This window comes from Saccostrea cucullata, unplaced genomic scaffold (genome assembly GCF_032062105.1).
Source record: "Saccostrea cucullata isolate Sc308-1 unplaced genomic scaffold, CSIRO_AGI_Scuc_v1 ctg16238, whole genome shotgun sequence".
Taxonomy (NCBI): domain Eukaryota; kingdom Metazoa; phylum Mollusca; class Bivalvia; order Ostreida; family Ostreidae; genus Saccostrea; species Saccostrea cuccullata.
In genome coordinates, this window is record NW_026941239.1 from 3,946 (window position 1) to 12,990 (window position 9,045).

At 33.0% G+C, this 9,045-nt stretch overlaps 1 long non-coding RNA gene across 1 annotated transcript; it reads right to left on the reverse strand.

The window, feature by feature from the left end:
• Nucleotides 1-1,352: 1,352 nt before the first annotated feature.
• Nucleotides 1,353-8,884, reverse strand: LOC134257480 (uncharacterized). Its single transcript, XR_009989922.1, has 3 exons — nucleotides 8,623-8,884; nucleotides 6,120-6,213; nucleotides 1,353-1,500 (listed from the first exon to the last, which is right to left on the reverse strand). It is a non-coding gene; the product is annotated as an uncharacterized LOC134257480 (long non-coding RNA).
• Between the last annotated feature and the right edge of the window lie 161 nt (nucleotides 8,885-9,045).

Sequence of the window (9,045 nt, forward strand, 5' to 3'; positions counted from 1 at the left end):
ATGTCTATCAAATTTGATATTTGTCTTAATGTCTATCCTACATCATCAAGTATTTTTTTTTTTTGAAATTAGGCAAACAGTACATAAGTGTTAAAATTTTATTGTTTGTAAGGACGGTACCCGTTTTTGATGCCCATTATATATTTTTTATCATTGAAATCCACCTGCTCATTTGTCTATAAAAAGGGTATTGGTTGCTGTAAATGTCACATATTTCAGTTAATATTTCTTTGGGATTTTTAACAGGTTTTACAGCAGCTTTGTTTAAGCTTTTATTTTCACTCTAGTTTACCGATCTTTACCATTCATTTTTAATGCAGTGTCTCGAAAAGCCCTTGTTTCCCAGCTTCTCACAATGAAACTATGTGATGAAAAGTTGTCAAATGAACTGTTATAAATTCATTAAAGATTCAGTTATGAGAGAAAGCCAATTTTAATGTCATATGATATCTGTATTGTATGTCATACAGTTCAGGACATTATTTATTGAACAGCCCTCGTATTTCCACACTAGACAAAAGTTATATGTAATTATAACTTTCAGTAATATTTCTAGCATTAAATAGATACACATACCAACAAATGTTACTTAAGACTATTCTAAAGTTTATTCTTTTGTAGCATGTGATCCCCCTAGCCTTCCCCTTTTTTCTCCCGCGTCCAGAAAAGCAACCAAATTATATTCCGACAACAGAATTCATGAAATAAATGTTTTGTTTTTAAGAAGAAAAATTCTTCTTCCGATTTACTCCTTTCTGGCATTTAACAGTTTAAAATTCCAGAAATCCTCAAATTTTGTTATTATTGTGAGAACACCCGCACCCGATAAGACAACAAAACATTTAGAAAGAATAAAACCGGAAAAAAAGATTTCTAGTTGTTTCCCAGGGGAAGATGTTTTCAAAATAAATTTCCATTTTCCGTTCATTTCTAAAGTGAAAAAATTATTTAAATAATAGATTTTATATCTCTTTGTTTAAACATAATTATAAGTTATGTTTTACATGAACAGATCTACGAGTAAAGGGGAGGGTGGTCCGGACCATCCTTTTGGAATTTGTACAGTTACACAGGGAAAAGTGGCTCGCATGATTTTCATGCGAATGCCTTTTCGCATGAATTTCGTACGAAAATCATATAAAAACCATGCTAAAAGTTCCACATGCGAATTTCATGCGAATGTCCTCATACAATATTTATGCGAAATTCATGCGATTTTCATGTGAGTGAAATTTCACATGATATTCATACGAATTCCAAATTATCAGTTTTTCATGTAAAAATCATGCAAAATTCGCATAAATATCATGCAATATTCATATACAAGAGAAAAAAAGCAATGAACAAAGAAATTGAACATTTCAATATTTATTTAGGTTTTTCTGCCACATTGAGTGATAAAAATTGCTAGTCTCTGATATCATATTGCTTGGATGTTCTTAGGTAATCCATTGACTTTAATGATAGCTGTGTTTACAGGCAGTTTTTCAGTCTTGTGTCCTGAGAAGCGTTTCCCCAGATAGCAAGCTTACGTTGGGCCGATGTTGGCATATGGTTGGTGAATCGGCTACATATCGCGGTTTGGCAGAACGATAATGGGCTAACATCGGTCCGACATTGTCATTACAACAGTCGGTGTATTGACATTGTTCCAACATCGGTCCGACATTGTAATTACAACAGTTGGTGCACTGACACTGTACCAATTGTACCAACATCGGTCCGACATTGTCATTACAACAGTTGGTGCACTGACATTGTTCCAACGTCGGGCCAACATCAGGCACGTAGCATCGTTTTTGGAAGGGGGGGGGGGGCAACCACAGAAATTTTGTTTACTTACCTGAAAAAGTTGACAAGCTAAATTTTCCTTGATATCACTATACTGTGGTAAAAAGTGGGAGGGGGACATCCTTTCTATGGTCAGCCCCCCTGCCCCCCCCCCCCCCTTGTTGCTACGTGCCTAAACATTGTTAATTTTAATGTTGAAGTATGGACATCTTTGTAATGTTGGCCCGACATTGTTGAACTAATGTTGCTATGAAAACTGATGTTGAAACGTTTAAAAAAAATATCTATTTATTTTATTTTTTATTTATTTGTTTATATATTCATTTTTAATTATTTAACCCTTACGTAGATTTTCAAAACTATGGAATATAACTTTAGATTTTTCTCTTGACTAAAATTGTCGATTAGTATTACGATTACATCGGGATCGAAGTCGGGCTCGATAAGCAATTAATTTAAACAACACACCGCGCCGAAATTTAAATTTTTGGGTGTTCCACGCAGCCATGTTGATGTTACAGAAGGAAAGTTCGGAAGAGAGTGTCGCGAATAGGAGAATCATGACTAGTTTTGGGTGGAATTTCTGTTTTCACAGAAGATGAAGACATTTTACGACCGGTATTGCGGTAGGTACAATGTACAGAATATTTTAACGTATCCTTGAATGAATAATTGCTTCTGCTACTGTTCCTTAGTCAAGACACTACACATAAAATGCCTGGCAGTGAAATTGTTTGAGCAAGCGTTATTTCAATTTTGTTTTAATAATTTAACACTTCTAAACATCCCATAAAGATGGATTTCAACCCGTATTTCCTCGTTTGGGATCGATTCAGGAATTTTAGTGATCCTCTCTTCAGCATTTACAGATTATGATGTACAATGTAATAAAATATATTTACATGTATTTTAAAATGCATGTTCAAGATCATTTTCAGCACTTATTTTGATTATTTAATAGTTGCATGCAGTGGACTGTGCCCGAGACCATTCCCACTGCGCCGGCGAATAATCAGCTTGTATAAATGGTGAGAACCAGCTCAAATTTTCATTTAACACAAATAACCTAATATTGTTTTTATTAAATTGTATCTTTTAGCATAAAACTATAAAAATACTGCATCTACTATATGAAAGTAAACAAGAGGTTTATATTCTTAATTTCCTTATCCTAAACAATGGATTCTGACAGGTAATCTAAACATGCTATAAATTACACATCCTTGCATATTAATTACTTTACATTAAATACTTAAGCATAAATTATTAGAAATAGCTATCATATTCTATGATGCACAATTATACATGCATCATTTACAGGAATCTGAATGCTCACAAGAAGGACAAAAGCAGTATGAAAATTAACAAAAAGGTATTCTAAGATTTCTTAAATTTTCTGATTAGAGCTATAAAATCACATGAATTGAAATTACATGTATCTTATATCTTTATATTCAGTGTAAGTCAGGCATAGAGTTTTAGCTCTGGCTCTAACCTTTTCCTTTAGCTCACTAGAGCCATTTTAAGGTCAAAGCGAGTTTTCTTATCAGTGTCTGGTATTCGATTGTCATCTGTAAACTTCTCAAATTTTTACATTTATCGGAATTAATCCTAATTTGAAAAAAAAAAACACTGCAACATAGTGAATTTCTATTCTACACTATACGAACTGTCAGGTTGAAATAACCAATTGTCTTAACAGTCTTGTAGAGCCTTACTTTATTATTTGTCATATATTTATATGTTTATATATGTGATAGGCTAGATATCGATGATAATACATCCTAATGGTCATCTTTTCTTTCAGAAATTGTGCCAGAAAAGTTTGAAGTGTCTATGATAATGATCAACATCGAACTTTAGTGAATCCGTTCGTGAATTTCATGGGATATCAGTGAGGAAGTGATTCAAGCAGACACTTGAGAAATTTCGAATCTAACTTATAAATTAGGATCTTTGGTATATTCGGGGGAAAATAGCTTGACTGTGTTGATTTTATGGGATCTTTTTATTAATATAGTTGTGTAGTGGATATTTTGTACTTAATACATGTGTTTGTCACTCTAGTCTAGTCATTAACTTTGTACGGCAAATGTACATGGGCAACTGGAAGTTCATTGTATTGTTTTATTACAAAGAAATGTTGTTCAGTGAGAATACTTAGAAAAATGTGCTTACATTGTACATCTATAAGTGTATATGTAATATTTGTTTCAAAACACACTGTGAAAGAAACGATTTTTTTTAATTTTGAAAATATAGATTTGATAAATTGTGATGTTATCATTATTTCAGTTTTCATTGTATCTTCCTGGAATTTCTTAGATTTCCATGGAATTCCATAGATTTCCAAATATCCTTGTTCACAGATATGTTGGGCCAACATTGGGCCAGCATAGAATTATAATTTTGACATTGGGCCAACGTAGCGCCTACATGTAGAAGCACAAATACGTTGGGCCTACATTGGGCCAACATCAGAATTATCATTGTATGACATTGGGCCAGCGTAGCGCCAACATGTCGGTGCAACGTTGCGCCGATGAGCAAAATTACATTGGCCCAATATACATATTCCGACGTTGGGCCAACGTGACAACTGACAACAATCGCCCGACGTTGGACCAACGTCCGAATTATCGTTCTATGACATTGGGCCAACATTACGCCCAACATGTTCGGCGCAACGTTGCGCAATTCAGGCAAAATTACATTGGCCCAACATCATTTTCCGACATTGGATCAACGTAACTTAACGTTGGCCCAAGACATTGGGCCAAAGTAAGCTTGCTATCTGGGTCCTACAAAGAAATTTTGATTATCATAAAATGCTATTCCCATTACTTTAATATTCCGATTGTTTAGGTCAAAGGGACCAATTCCTAAATTAGGATGACATTAAATACAATAAATTCTATTATAATTTATATCACTTGAAAAGTCCATGTTTTGGCAACTTGTATAAAATTACTGAGTATGCTTAATGGTACTATATGTTTAGAGCGAAACAAAAGACCATGTGTTAAGCACATTCATAACTGCATAATAGACTTTATCCTGCAACTACTCCTTGCATTGACCTACTAAAGGTAACCTAATAAACCAAAGCTTTATCCGCTCACTTCCCTAATAAAGCCTCCTGTATGTATTCTGACGTTCTAAAGCATTGTGAGGTCATGTATACTACAATATTTACGCCATGGCGTAGATAGTTTCCACTGCAGAGATGTACCTAAATCTGTCGAAAATGGTTTGTTTTGAACGTTCAAATGCAAAATTTTGTTGCAGGATAAACAAAATACATGATAACTGTCTTGAAATATAAGCGATATTGGGCTCAGGTCGAAAACGTAAGCCTCGCCCTCTATCACGTTTCCTTGCCCTCGCCCAAATATCGCTTATATTTCAAGACAGTAACCATGTTTTTTATATTCAACACATACAGTGTCTTATTGACCTACTTTATATATCCTGATAGCAGGCTGCTATTGAACCAAATGAGATAAAATGTTTCATTTTAATTGTGATATTCCTATTGGTTGACAATAAACATGTCATTGATGAATTTTTAATAAATTACTTACAACAGTGCAATTATACTGAAAAGATTGATTTTTTAATCTGGATAGAATAGTTAGAATAGTACCTCAATTGTGAATAAATCAAATACAATAGTTACATTTTTTTGCATGGACCTCAAATTAATCCCCTAGAAGATGGAACCTTTTGTTGGACCTATCATCCTATGTCTAAATTATTTTGTAGGATACACTAGGTCTATTGAAGCTGTGGTTACAATAGTTAGAATAATCTAACTGTGTCTCGGGACAAGCCCTCACCACAGTTAGAATACCACCCATATACTCGCAATGTAGCAAAAAATTGCAGAATCGCACCGAAACGATTTTGAAGGATACAAACGGATTTGCACTGAAAATAACTTATAAATTAATCAAAACAAACCTTTTTGAGATTGCTTATGCCTTTTATCCCAGAAAATAATCCATATAAATACGAAAATCCAATTAATTTTCTCAACGTTTTTCTCTAGATTCAAATTACCTGCCATGTTTACATTCGGAACTCTAATGGTTGTTCCTAGTAAATGCACTATGCGAGTTATTGCCCGTGTTTCTTTTGCTACATTACGAATACACGAACAGAATTCTATCAAACCGGGTCCGTAGGACAATATCATTTTAACGATAGAACGTTCTATCTATGGTTACGTCTCTAAATATGTGTCAGAACAAAACACACAGTCTGTGTATTTTGTTGTGACACATGTGTAGAGACTTGTAATGACAGTTAGTTAAAATAAAAATAACTTTTAATTACTTACCCAAAATTTAGTAAACCTTCAAATAAATGTCACTAAGCATAAAAAGACCATTCAATTCACCTGGCTGCGTTACGCAGAACCTGAAATGAGAACGAATCCGAATTTACTCTGAAAGATTTCGTTGCAAGTTGAATTTTCAATAAAAATGTGCATTATAAACACAAAATATGATAAACAATTAACAAAGCATACATACCCGTACGAAATTCAGAGACGTATTACGCCTGGATTTTTTGCAAATCCTGGCGTACAGAGACGTATTCTTAAAAATACGCTTCATTTTCAGGCGTACACGTATTTTTACAACAATGTCTCTTTTTTCCAGGCGTAAATTCTAAATCCGGGCGTATTTTCTATTTAGTCTCTGGCACAAGGAAATTAAAACTTAGAAAATTTCAAAAGGCGTATTTTTGAAAATTCGGGTGGATTTTTCAACTTAGGCAAAAAAACTTAGTCAGCTCATTCTCTTTTTTTAAAGTATTGAGTTTTGCATAAGAAACATTTTTATGATAACTTAATTAAACAAGAAAAACAAAGTATTGCATGATTGTATACATTACAATATTGCATTTAGTTTGTTGTATTAAATAACAAAGCAATTGTTTTTCATTAAATTAAACTGATTTTTTGTTTAAGAACTTTTTTTAAGAACATTATCCCATTTAAAAAAAAATAATATTATTTTTCTTAACACAAATGATTTCTATAACTGTAAAGTAGATAGTATATTCTTTGAACTTCATGATTAATTGTTTAGTCAGGCTATAAACATACACGTTATTACAATTAAATGTTTTTCTTAAATATAAAATGATTTATATTTGGCAATTTAGATACTCTATTACATTACCATCAACTTTCACTTCCCTAGCCTAACCTGCTGGGATTGTGCTAATTACTTACAGATGTGTGGAGCATGTTTAGGAACGACTTATCTGTGATGTTGTAAACCTAAGAACGGCTTATCAATTTATATCCGGCTTGTGTACAGCAGTTCTATTTCCCACCCTAGTATCTTTTTAATTCATATAATGAATACATCTTGTTTATACATTCATGGAATTTTATTTTTATGTTCTAGCTGTAAACAAAACAGCATTTTTCTTCAAAATTACAAATTGTACTGAGTAGAACTTCAGAAATCATAAAAGAGTTTAGCTAACTAGGGGGTTGTAAATAACAGCATCTGCATCCAAGTATTTGCGCCAATTTTAAACCACCAGGCAGGTCATGCCAAGAACAATGAGATTAGAGAAAGCCACAACAAAGCACAGATGGTGTAGAAGAGGTAAATATTTTGAAAACATAGCTTAACATTGAAACTTTTTAACCATGAAAATAAAAGACAGCTGCATTTGCTTTTGATTTGCAGAGCCAGATGTTAATGATTGAAAATTGGGTCAGTAGTATTTTGAATTGCATAAATTATTCTTTTTTCCAGAAAATGATTTACATCTAAATCCTTATCACAGTTGGAAAATTGATTGAATGATGAAATGGACATAAGAGAAGGAGAAAAGATCTTGCAATATTAAGAGTTGACCAGCAGCATAGCTTTCCATAAATGCAATAATGCCAGTGAACTGTAGCCATTGGAAGATTGCATCAGGGAAGAAGATGACCGTTTGCAATGCCAGTTATAAAGCCTACAAACTTCTTTTGTGAATATTTAAATCTATGATGATTGGAACTGATGTGAAACGTGAATGACAGAATTGCTCGTGATTTGCATCTTTTATGTCAATTTAGGAGTAAAAAGAATGGCAGGAGTACTCGGCATGATTCTCAAAACTGTGATTCACTGTGATTATTGGAATGTTTCAACTGTTTACGATAAAACTCAGCCTTGGATGTTAAAATGCTGTGAAACGGTTAATATATTCTAACATGTAACTGCTGAAAAAGTAAATGTAAGGTTATGATTTTTTAAATTTTAATGACAATCCTTTACTAATGAATCTCATTCACATTTTATCACACTGAAAAATATTAAGAAAATAAAAGTGATGTATGCTAAGCTTAATTTGTCTAATCTTTTTTAGTATATGTAGTCAAAACTCTTTGTACTAAAGTTGATTGTATATCTATATTTATGCTATAGTTGTAGCTCCCATTGCTGTTATATAATTAATATTTAATTCAAATCTATTTAAAGCAGGCATATTTTTTGTACAGGCGTATTTTTTTGTACGGGCGTATTCTTTTATACGGGCGTATTTATTTTGAAGGCGTATTTTTAAGGGTATGCTTGAAATCTAGGCGTAATTCTATTTTTAAAATTTCCAAACTAATTTGAATTTCCAGGCGTACTCATTTGCATATTTCAGCCAAAAATACGGGAGGATTACGCCTCGTGTACGCCTGTATTTTACATTATACGCCTGGTTTTATATATTCATTTCAATAGAGATTTCGACAAGGATTTTCAGATTAAAATACGCCTGGATTTTTTTAAAAATACGTGACTTAAATTTCGTACGGGTATTTACCATTGTTTTAAGGAATTAGATCACAATCAGCCAAGGGGAAAGTCTGGAACAAACCATAGAAAGGAGCTCTCGCTGACTCGGTTTTTTTTTTCTGTAACAGGAAGTGCAAATGGAACCTGGCTATTCAGTTTCGTATTCATCCAAGAATCGGGAAATACCTTAATTTTTTATAATTTTCGTCGTTCAAATTTTTATCTTGAAAATGCATCTCCGCTTCAAAGACGAACGCTGATGACTAAGTGATATATATAAATTTACTTTATTTAACCAAAGCTAGTTTTTTATGGAAGGCCATACGTCACAAATTACGTCATCATGCGGATTAGAAACAGACTAGAAAGAGCAGGATGTTTTCTGTAAGTTTTTAAGATTTTCAACTTCTTTTTATACCAGATATATGTTGACAGCTTAATAATAACAGAT